The sequence below is a fragment of the Xiphophorus maculatus genome, chromosome 9 (genome assembly GCF_002775205.1).
Source record: "Xiphophorus maculatus strain JP 163 A chromosome 9, X_maculatus-5.0-male, whole genome shotgun sequence".
NCBI classification, from domain to species: domain Eukaryota; kingdom Metazoa; phylum Chordata; class Actinopteri; order Cyprinodontiformes; family Poeciliidae; genus Xiphophorus; species Xiphophorus maculatus.
In genome coordinates, this window is record NC_036451.1 from 27468819 (window position 1) to 27481849 (window position 13031).

Here is a 13031-nt window from a genome sequence, read left to right on the forward strand (position 1 = left end):
ATTAAATATTTTAATTGACTGACAGCCCTAAAATAAACATTAAAAATGTAAATACTAAAAAAACACAAATTGTAATCATGAATATTTACATAAGAACTTGTAACTTTATAATGTTTTTCTCTACGACACCAATCAGCTCTTCATTTGTACATGTTAAATATAACACTATGAACATCTCTGATGTGTAACATTAGACTGATTAAAGTCAGTAGTTGATTTGTTTTCAGCTGGAAACTAAAGGAACAAACTTGAGAGCCGAAAGATGCCAGCAGCGGATCCTGTCCAGCAGGGGGCAGTATTACCCAGGCAGCAAGAACAGGCAGACGCTTTTACTCCTAGGAAGTCACAGAAAAATAAAGCAGCGATGTAAAACCACATTCTTTATGCCTGTAACCCCTCTAGAGGAGCAATGTTATCTATTATTTCTTTTCGATATGACCATGAACATGTCATATTTCCCGGATTCAAAATTCTGCAGCCACCTGTTCACTTTCCAAACTTCCCAGCCACTGAAGATGTCCACCTGCTGCTAGAATGTCAGTTATCAACATTTAAGTAAAAACATCCAATTCTCACAGCAGATGAACAATGTTGCACGTTTGGTGGCACATCCTCTAACATGAAATCCTGCTGTTTGACACAATCACACTGTTTTACACCACAAACCGCATGAATTCTCCCCCTTACACAGGATGAGTGGATTGTTGTCGCTGCATAATGTCTCTTCACCTCAGTAAGTGTTGTGAAAGTGTCACTTCACAAAGGAGTAGTGAAGAAGATAATAAGCTGCAGATGGAGGAGATGAAACAGGTCCAGAGCATCTATCTATCTATCTATCTATCTATCTATCTATCTATCTATCTATCTATCTATCTATCTATCTATCTATCTATCTATCTATCTATCTATCTATCTATCTATCTATCTATCTATCTATCTATCTATCTATCTATCTATCTATCTATCTATCTATCTATCTATCTATCTATCTATCTATCTATCTATCTATCTATCTATCTATCTATCTATCTATCTATCTATCTATCTATCTATCTATCTATCTATCTATCTATCTATCTATCTATCTATCTATCTATCATTTTTGCTCGTCTGTTTAAGTTTTTTATATAAAAATCACACATGTATGCATTTTATGCAAAAGATTAAAAAAAATTAAATATAATTTCAAATAGAATATATATATACAGTATATTCACACACATATATATATATATATATACACTGTATATACATATATATATATATATATACACAGCGTATATATATATATATATATATATATATATATATATATATATATATATATATATATATACGCTGTATATATATATATATACAGTATAATCACACACATATATATATATATATACACTGTATATACATATATATATATATATATATGTGTGTGTGTGTGTGTGTGTGTGTGTGTGTGTGTGTGTGTGCGTGCGTGTGCGTGTGTGTGTGTGTGTGTGTGTGAATAAAATGACTGCACTATGTAAATAAATGAAAGCTCCACCTTAAGCAGATACAGTCCAGTGGAAATTCTTTAAGCATTAAAATAGCTTTTAAAGAACTAACATGTTTGTTATTATTATTAATATTGCTATTATTAATAATATATCATTGTTGTTGTTGTGTTTTATCTATTGTTAATTAATGTCAGTAGTAGTATTTATGAGATTTTTCTTTTTTACCAGCATGAAAAAATTATTCTGTCCATTTTATGACAAAATATAAATCAATTTTGTTTCAAATGTAATCTATACAATAGAATGCTAGGTTTGCATTAATAAATAAATGGCTAATAAAATAAATCAGTTAAAACACTAACAAGTGAACAAGCTTATAGCTGATGTTATGATATTTGACATCACATATATTGTTTTTCCCGCTCCATGTTGGTGTGTTTCCTTTGTTTATCCCCTGAATCATGTGGGTTTCATCCCAGTAGAGGAGGTGGAGGGGGGGCTGTCAGAGTTGGATTCTGTAGGCGGTGAAGACTGTGTGTGCGCTGGCGTGTGTGTGTGTGTTGTGTGTATATATATATTTATACAGGGTGTTTGTGTATAATAAGTGTGACTGTGTGAGTGAAGGGTCGGGGCAGCAGCTGGTCGAGGGCTTTTTTCTGCGCGCCCGCCTTGGGGAGCCCCCACTCCAGCTGTGATTGATGCACTCCTGTTGCTGACCATGCAGGGGCCGGAGCACGGGGCCCCGCTGAGGGCCCTGCTGAGAGCCCCACCAAGGCCCCTGCTGAGGCTGATGTTTATTTGTGGACAGGATGCTCTCCTCTGTCACAGGGCTGCAGTCGTCAAACATCTTCATCGGCACAAACATCGCTGCCGACTCACGACTCTCTCTCCCTGCTGTCCGCTGCAGAGCTCCTCACATCGCCCACCGTTCAGTTCAAACATGAAGCATACCCGAGTCCGTCTCTCCTCACAGTGAAGCCTGGTTTTTAAGAGTCCTGGTGAGTTTTGCTTCGACGCAGCCAAATATAGCAGCAGACAGAGGAGTCTAAACAGTCAGGACTGATGGTCCTGTCTCTTTGATCGCAGTCGACACCGGGTTCACGGATGAAGAAAGGTTTTTCTGTGTGACATTCTGGAGCATTTCAAGGAAATGATCGGTCAAAGTGCAATCAGCAGGCAGAGCCAGGTTTTCTCCTGTCCCCCCCCCCTCGCTGGAGGCCCTGGAGGTAAAGCTACACCTCACTGGGGTGTAAAACAAGCCCAGATTTTGTTTTCCTTTCAGTCGTGCTCCTTATTATTCCTCCAAAAAGCCATAGCTCAAATATTGTAATCATACACTTGATTGCTTGAGGCTCATAGCGGGAAATAATTTAATTGTTGCTACAAACAATGAGCAAACAGATGTTTTTAGTTATTAACAGCCACCGCACGGCTTGTCATGAAAAACACCAAACAATTGCAGAAATCTTCCGGCTCTCTCTCCATAAAACAACAAATCTGACTTTATTAAAATGTCTGCTGCTAGGATACGACATATCGGGCTCTCTGATTATATATACATGTGCTGCTTCCTTGTGACTTCACCGGACCGCTGACTGTGTGGAATAGGAACTCACTTTTGGTGTAATTATGAAACAATGCAGCCGTCGCCAAGTCTTCTTTCAGCTAAGAGCTGAGAGTCACAGTAGCTGCGTTTCCACTACAAACATGCTCAGATTTTTGTTGGTTTTCCGCTGATGTTGAAAAAGAAAACAAAATTTCACAGTGGCAGTGTTTCCATTAAATAAGAAATGAAAATCACATGTGAATAACTTTATTTCCATGATGAGTCATTAAAAAACATCACAATAAAACGCCACGCAAAGATCTTCTGACTACTTCCTGTCTTCTTCTTCTTCATGGTTAGCAACAGTAACATTCAGTTGTTGATCATGTGATTCGCATGATGTGAAAAAAATGTTTCCCATTGCAGTTTCATGAGATGAACCTAAAAAAACAAACAAACACAAAATCTCTTCCTAGTGGCAAAACTTGGAATCAAAAAACAAGAGTTTTTCAAAAATTTGAATTATTCCATTCAGCAAATTTATTTTCGAAATGTCAAATGGCGCAACTCTAAACGGGTCGGTCTCTAGCCTTGATTTAAAGGAGCTCAGTGTTTCGGCTGTTTTGCAGTTTTCCGGGAGTTTGTTCCAGATTTGTGGTGCATAAATGCTGAATGATAAGTGCCTAAAATTTGATACAGAGTTTTAGATCCAGCAAATTTGACTGTGACATTCAATCACGTTATATATTTTGTTTTACAGTTTAAAAGATGACACAGCGGCTCCTCCAGGTCTGTGTGCATGAAGCTGTGGAGTGGAGGGGGGCCAGCTGGTGTTCTGTGGTAAAATCATGGAGGGATGTGCTGAAAGGGCAAAACTTATGAAATGACACTTTGGCTTTTTTCTTCAGTAGCCGTGTTTCCATCAACGTTTCTCACGAACATATTGAAGTACATCACATTGAGAAATGGTTGACAAAAATTGCAAAATCCTATATAACTTTCTCCATTTCATGAAAAAGTTTTTACGCTCACTTGAGGTAGTTTGTAGCTTTTCCTCAAAAGAGCTAAAGCACTAAAGGGGAGACGTTTGATGAATAAGTTCTGAAGAAGCACAGTGAGTCCAATGATCCGGTTTCATAGTTTGAAACCGCTACGTCTTGGTCATTACAGCCAGGAGTGGCATCAACGTCGGGTGAAATCACGCTTTGTGTTTTCTGGTTGATGGAAACAAACCTGATTTACTTTTTCCTTTTCTTTTTTTCTTTTAAAGTTTTCTCAAAATTCGCCCGACAACCGGAAACATAATGTCTGTCTGAGCCGTTCCCGTTTCAAAGGTAACGTGATGCCAGAAACTTCAGTGTAACTTTAGTGAACCTGCTGTTACCAAAGACCCAGCAGGTCGTCCAAATTTCTCACTTCAGGTTGACTGCATGAAACGTATGAGCTCCGCATCTGGAGTTTACAGTTTATGCAATCACCACTTTTTCTCTCTTCATCAAGTCTAACAGATCAGAAATGTCAAATCTTTAATTTACTGCTAAATACTGCAGATGGACATCGATGAGCGGCTTTGATCCTCATTGTTATCATCTTAATAGACTCAGTTCTTCACAAGTGAGAGGTCAGTGTGATGACTAAATAAATGCAACGTGATTGGAGCAGTTTTATTGATTACAATCCCACCAACCCCTCTGGTACTCCTGAGTGTGACGGCGCCGCTCGGCCCAAAAGTGTCCAAAATGTCCAGTGGATTACGCAGAATAATAAAAGCAACACCAGCACTTTAAACAGGATGCGCCTATCTGAGGCAAGAGGGGGGAGATTGATCTCCCATAATGCTTTGTCTTGATGAGACAATGAAAAATGGTCCAAGCCGGCGACATGTCAATATGAGGGCTGGAGCTGCAGCGACAGTCCGGGGTTCTTATTTAATCCGGTTTCCTTTAAGATGATAGCTCTTGTTACATTTTCACCGGCTGTCTGTCAGCTTGACATCGCAATATTACCCCTTCTCCTCACTTTCCTGCTCGGTTTCATTTATTTTAAAACACCATTTCACACACGGCTGACTTTAACAAGGCATTATACAGCTCTGAGGGAAGGCCTGGGAGATAGAATTGTGACAGATACAACATTTTTCACGGCGGAAACCCGGAATGTTGTAAACAGAAGGGTGTATGAGCGGGGCAGAGTTTGAAGAGGAAAGCCTGTGTATGGCTGTCATTCAGCCCCCTTGCCCTCATCCCCCCGTCCTCACGGAAAATTATGTTTGCTGTCAAAACTCTTTTCATTTAGGGAGTGTGAGTTATGGTGACAGCAATTATTTAGGCTTTATTTATTTGAACGTTATGATTAAGAGATTAATGATCGCTGAGCATTATTTATGCCTCGCTTAGCTACAACATGTTCCTAGAAAAACTTGTTTATTCTAGTGGGCAGGAATATAGACAATGTCATGTTTAGGTCACAATGGCTGTTTTCTTTACAAATGTAATGTAAATATTTGATCAATAATCTGCTGATGTAAAAAAATAAAACATACATATGCAGCGTTTTTTTTAGAAATTGTAGTCGCTGATTTACAGAAGAGTTTTGGATTCAACACATTGGAATGACAAGCAGCTTTTTATGAAAAGTGTGATGCTGTGAGAGCTCTGGTGGAGACAGATGCACATTGTCCAAAAAAAACATAACAACAAAACATCATCCTCCTACTACTTCCTGTCGTCGTCCTCTTTGTCGTTTCCACCAGCAGCAACATTCGGCTGTTAATCATTTGACTTGTATGAGGTGAAAAAAGTGTTTCTGTTGCATTATTTTGATTTCTTTTTTATATACAACCTGAAAAACCACATCATCTTAGAGCAAAAACTGTTAAGCAAAAAAAGTTTTTTTTCAAAATTGCTGTTTCCATTGAGCAAAATTATTGTCGTAATTCCAATTCACACAATTTTACAGTTAATGGAAACACAGCTAATGATCCGCTAATGTAAAAAAAAGCCCCGCAATTTTGCAATTGCGGTGTTTCCATCAAATAAGAAATGCAACTAAAAATCACACGTGAATTAGTTTGTTCATTAAAAAACAGGCAGCGCCACCAGCATCCGTCTACTTCCTGTCGTACTCTTCTTCGTGATTTGTGCCAGTGGCAACATCCTGTTGTTGATAATGTAATGAGAAAAAGTCTTTTGCGAAATTCACCAATTTCTATACGGCCAAAATAAACAACATCCAGGCCTAGCACCAACATTTATTTATTTTTAATCAAAAACAGGAGTTTTAAAAAATAAAAATAAAAATTCAAAATCGGCATTCAGCCATGTGTGAAATGCCAGATTGTGTAATTCTACGGTCAATGAAAACGCAGTTATTGTCCTAAATCTGGGCTTCAGCTGAGGGTCCGGAGCTTTAATCGAATGTGTGGCATTGAAGCGGTTGACCCTGCTGACTGCGTCACTTCCCCACAGACGCATCAGGACGCGACCCGACCTCAGAGGATTCCCCAGCGGAAACAGCTGCAGCTCCGTCGGAGGCTCGTTTTTATGCAACCCATATTGCCGTTTTTACTGCGAGTGCAGTGACAGAGAGGGCTCACCGCGCCCTCCGCCATGCAGCTGCGGGTGAAACACGCCAAGGCTGACATATCAGTGATGTTTATTAAGAGACGAGTCTATCAGGTCTCATAAGCCGGTTCTCGCAGGCGGAGGATCTTTTGTTTCTTCCGGAGGGTGTCATCAATCTTGCGTGTCTCCGCTCTCCTGAGCGCCTGATGGGAGATCACGGATTCCTCCCTCCCGTTGCAGCGGCTGCAGCGGCGGAGGTTAACAGACAGCCGGCGTGCAAACACACACAGAAGACTCCGCCAAGCTCTGCACTTTCTCTATTCAGAGAGAAAAACACTCTGCTGAAGACATAACCCAGTCTATGTCTAGCCGTCCCGGTGAGAGCAGTCTACACACCCAGACAATAAATTAGTAAATTGTTGAAAAGTCCTTTTTTTTAAAGGAACTTTATCACTTAGTGAAACCCAATATAGATTAATAACAGGCTGTTTGGAAGCCTTTATTAAATATAATAATTTCCCACTTACAGCTAATAAAAACATTTAATATTAGTTTATTACATCAGACCAATAAAAAAAACATTTTAAAACAGAAATGTGTGCATGTTTAATAACCTGCTTAAAGGTTGTTTCAAAAAAGTTACTTTTCAAAACATGTTTAAATATTTTTGAGCTTTGAGTCTATTTTTTTTTTTTTTTTTAAGGAAAGCATTCCTGATGAAACAACGTGAATCAGATCCTGCATGCTCCTGTTTTTACATGTTGCTCAAACTGCGCTGGAGGAATCCTGACCCAAAGTAACAACAGAAAACTTAACTGGAAGACAACTTTCAAAAGACAAAACAAAATGTCATACATTAAAACCATCCCTATTTCCAGTGATGTTTTATTTGTTTTTATTTCAGCGCTTTACTTTTAAATTTACGACATTCAGTCGTTTAGCAGGTGGACTTTGTTTCAGGAATCTGCAGAGAAGTTGTATTTTTGAGCAGACAAACATCCATAAGTCATCTGGATCTCCCACAATCTGTAATTTATGTCCTTCGAATGTCGCTTTTGACGTTTACTTTTCCTTCGTAGATTGGTGATTTATACGTGAAATTTACAGCGTAACTTTGTCAGAAACATTTTATTGTCCAGAGTGCAGTTTGATTTTCCCTCTTGAGAAGAACATTCTGTTCCAGTGAAAATGTTTTAACCATCTGGATTTACCTTTGAATATTCTCCCCTACTTTCTGGTTGTCAACTAAAAAAAAAATCCTTTATTTATTTAATCTTATTTTCTACCTTTCAGCAGGCTGTCCATTTTGACAATAGTATATAAACCTTGTGTAAAACATTGTTCTTTGTAGAAGTGGTCGGATCAATCCAACATATCAATGTATCAATACCAAGTATCAATTTTATCAGTATTGGATCAATACTAGCGTAGTAGCATCGATACTTTAGTCTCAGTTTCTCTAGTCTCTCTTTAGTCTCTTGAAATTGACTTTATTTTTGCTTTGCAGTTTCTCAATTCCACCTAAAATAAGATTTAATTTTGATTTGCTCTCAAATGATAATTTTTTGCACTTTATTTATTTAAGAAAAATCTGTTTTTCTGTTGTTTCTGTTTATCCTGTTCATTTGTTATGAAGGTATTTTTGTAGATTTGAACTTTTGCCAAACCCTGTACTGTTGAAAATAATTCAACAGAGAAACAACAAAAACACCATGAAGGTCAGAAGTTTGATGATATATCGAGCATAAATAATAAAAAGTATCAGCTTCAGAATTGGTATCAGAATTGGCGATACTGGCTCTGTATTTACTTGGATAGCAAAATATAAAGTATCACACACTTCTAATGGTTTCACACCGAGATACAACATGATCTAAATGACTTTATTTTAACCAGGAAAGCAACAATTATTAATATTACTTCTAAAATAATATTGATTATGAAAGCCAGATAGGGGGGAGTTGGAGGACGGCAGCTGGTGCAGGATGTGGACAGAAGGACCGGGGCTTCGGTTATTTTTACATTTCAAGCTCCAAAGGTTAGCCGTAGGGATTAATTACAGCATCAGAGTGTGATTAATATGATTTAATGTTTTAATTGATTGACGGCACTAAAATAAACCGAACTGAATCGAACCTGTTATGTAAGGGAAATGTTCAGCCATCTAGCTAGCAGTGTGCAGTAATAAGTGGGAGAGGGGCAGTGCTCTCTGCTCTGGTCATGTCAGCTCCTTCTCTGTAAGAATATTAGCTTAATGCTTCCATGCTGCGATTTTTCTATTCTCTCTCCTCTTTAATATTTTCTATTTTACAAAGCAGTGCAGAATATTTCACATTGAAAAGTTTTAGTAAAACTGGCTTTTCTAGCGTGTTGGTACTCTCAGGTTGTTTACAATGTACTTTTGTTTTCAGTTAGAAAACAAAATCTGTAATTTAATTTTAGAAGTTATACTTTTTGAAGCTGACTGTACAGTGGGCAGACTGTAAAAGAGTGCAGGTAAGATAAAACTCTTTATAATGAAGGTAAATATCTGTGCAGTGGTTTTTATGGCGCGGTCTTCCTGGGAGTAATATGAAATTGATATACTTGGGACGTGGAGGCTTGGATAGTAAGTGCCCTCTGTGCCAGCTCAAACCAAATGAAAGTAGATAACAGCATCGACTCACAGCCTTTTTCAGTGTCATAACTTGTATGTAAATCTTTGCAGCCTGGATTGTGGACCTTCATTAAGTGCGCTTTAGGAGATTTATGAAGTGATCTGTGCAGAAGTCGTCCGTAGATGCTTTCTGCTTTAGACCCAGACATGATGTATATACTGCACTTGGCTTTGGCTGGACTGCTGAATCTGAAATTGGTAAAGTCTGGAGAGGACAGCTTATTCCCAGAGCTGTAGTTAAAGTGCTGCTGATTATTCCGTGCCTCTCTTGACCTTTGACAACATGCTACAGCTCTTTAAGAACATTTAGCTAAACCGCCTACATCAGTTAACGGTGCATAGCTACGAACCACGCGACAGGAGTAAGCATCTGCTGCTTCAGGTTTAACGTCAACTGAAATTATGTGCAAAAGTGAACACTTCTCACCCTGAATCCTCATCCTCATTTGCATCCTGACCTGACCTGATCTTTAGAAACCACTTACCTTGTTAGAATGATAACTGTGGAAATAAGCAGAGAAGATACAAGCCTTGTACATTCGCCAGGCTCTTCAGAAAGCGAGCCACTCTAGCTGAGTGAAGCTGACACCCCACCCACCTCAAAAAATTCAGCAAATAGTCTGAGTGGTTAGTGCTCCGTTAGTGCAGGTTTGTGCCGTTAAAATTTTCGTTTGTGCAGCTTTCGTTTTCGAGATATTAAAAATTATATTTTAGGTCATCCAGAGTTCACCATCCCCCCATGTTGCTCCAAAACAAACCAAACTAGGCTACTTCGTTAGTGCTCCGTTTGTGCAGGTTTGTGCAGTTAAAATTTTCGTTTGTGCAGCTTTGGTTTCTGAAATATTAAAGATTATTTTTTAGGTCATCCGAGTTCACCATCCCCCCATGTTGCTCCGAAACACACCAAACTGGGCTACTTCGTTAGTGCTTCGTTTGTGCAGGTTTGTGCCGTTAAAATTTTCGTTTGTGCAGCTTTCGTTTTTGAGATATTAAAAGTTATAATTTTGGCCGATGACGTCACCATCCCCCCATGTTGCGCCAAAACGAACCAAACTAGGCTACTTCGTTAGTGCTTCGTTAGTGCAGGTTTGTGCAGTTAAAACGGACGTTTGTGCAGCTTTGGTTTCTGAAATATTAAAGATTATTTTTTAGGTCATCCGAGTTCACCATCCCCCCATGTTGCGCCAAAACAAAACAAACTGGGCTACTGCTCATCATGAGATATTACATAATTTTTTTTCATACGCCAACTGACTTCACCTAAATTGATGACTGTGGCCTGCTCTGGACATAACCACAAAGCAAGCAGTTATTAATTTTGTATGTTATTGTGTAAGTTAAATTCTGCAGATTTTCAGCTGTTGTACAATGTGTACCTTCTTTTGTTTTGAACTTCAATAAAGATTTCGAACAAGAAGAAATTTGTCTCATTTCAAGAAATGTTTTTAGATAGTAATGTTTTCTCACCAATATAACTTTCTCCACAATAAATGAATCCTGTCAAGACAGGACATGCGGCCGTGACCGTAACATAATGTGTGTATTTGTACGACTGTTCAACTGTGCTTTGGTTTCGGAGGTGGTTTCAACAATTATATTCACATTGTTGACTTACTTTCTGCTGATTATGCAGCAAAAGGGTAAAAAACGACAACAACAAAAAATCCATAGCTAACATGCTAGTTTCTTGAGCAAATAAAGTTTTTGCAGAGTTAAACCGGAAGTGCATGGCAGGGTCATTGGTTCAACAAAGTTCATCCAAGTAATGTACTTAATATTTAGTAAATATATTTTAAATGCAACGAGTTTCATTTCATCCAATTTCTGACATTAAATGTATATGCGTGATCTTCAAGGATTTTTAAAAGCACGTAAAATGTTTTGCCAACTTTGACAAAGTTCTCACACAACGTCAACTGTGATTGGCTCCACCCACACTGTAGCGAGTGTTGTTTTTGCGGAAGAGCAAGTGTAATTTCAGCCTCTCGTTGAAATTATTCTAGCAGTTTGAAAGAAATCGTTTTGAAAGAGTCATCTTTGGAATTTTTCCAACCCTGATTTTGATTTTTGAACAAGGTAAGTAAATTAATGTTCAGGTTTCATATAAAATGTTGACTCGATGCAAAGCAGAGAGGATGTATGCATGGATAGCTTACGGCACAAACCTGCACTAACGGAGCACTAACGAAGTAGCCCAGTTTGGTGTGTTTTGGCGCAACATGGGGGGATGGTGACGTCATCGGCCAAAATTATAACTTTTAATATTTCAGAAACCAAAGCTGCACAAACGTCCGTTTTAACTGCACAAACCTGCACTAACGGAGCACTAACGAAGTAGCCCAGTTTGGTTTGTTTTGGCGCAACATGGGGGGATGGTGACGTCATCGGCCAAAATTATAACTTTTAATATCTCGAAAACGAAAGCTGCACAAACGAAAATTTTAACGGCACAAACCTGCACAAACGAAGCACTAACGAAGTAGCCCAGTTTGGTGTGTTTCGGAGCAACATGGGGGGATGGTGAACTCGGATGACCTAAAAAATAATCTTTAATATTTCAGAAACCAAAGCTGCACAAACGTCCGTTTTAACTGCACAAACCTGCACAAACGGAGCACTAACGAAGTAGCCTAGTTTGGTTTGTTTTGGAGCAACATGGGGGGATGGTGAACTCTGGATGACCTAAAATATAATTTTTAATATCTCGAAAACGAAAGCTGCACAAACGAAAATTTTAACGGCACAAACCTGCACTAACGGAGCACTAACCACTCAGACTATTTGCTGAATTTTTTGAGGTGGGTGGGGTGTCAGCTTCACTCAGCTACCCACTCTGCCATGACAAGAGAGGAGACACAAAAAAAAGTTGTTTAGATGCAAAGAGAGGCAGATTGCATTGCTATAGCAACAACTGGATGGACATCTAAGGGTATGTTAAGCTACACAACAATCACAGCCCATTCTATCAATAGCAACTCGGAAATGTTGTACAGCAAACTATGTATTGTGAAAGAACTGTTCGAAGGTCTGAGGAGATGAAAATAAATTACACAAATCAGTTTGTTGAATTTGTGACGAAATCTATAAAGGCTATTTTGAAGCATAAATTGTTCTTTGAAGTTTTCTTTACACTACTGTTTTACAATGGTAGTCTACCTGTAGTTTTAGCAATGGCAGCAGAGGAAATGAATGAAGCCGTTCAGTCTGCGTTGGCCACGTTGGCCACGCTTCCAAATATTGAATTAACACCAGCAGCCGTCTCGACTCAACACTTCTCTCTTTGCAGTGAAGGACGTTTGTTCACAGTGCAGGCAATTTCTGGAAATCTTCACTGAGTCAAACTACCGTGCTACATACTTCAGTGATTGGGTAAAGTTTAAAACCTCAACACAGGCCACGCCTCCAGGAAGCCGTCATTTCTCACCAGCTAGGAGTCCAGCCCCACTGGACGAAGCAAAGCATAGAACATGGTGCTGGCTCTTACCAGGCTACTTCCACAGAAAAATTAACTCCATTTGAACAAGTAGGAGCCATGGCCATACTGGCAAAAACACCGTCCAACATCCATCACGGTGTCTCAACATGATTAGGTGACGTAGTTGGGAAACAAGCCCAAATGAATCAGCTGCCCACCTGAATGTGTTCACTCCCATGCAGAAACAGAGGGATGGAGGGAACGTATGAATCAGTCGATCCTGTTAAAGATCCTGACACCTAGAGCAACAAAGAGCTGTTCTGAATGAGGTCCAGAGTATTGTGTGTGTTCAGGTGTTCAT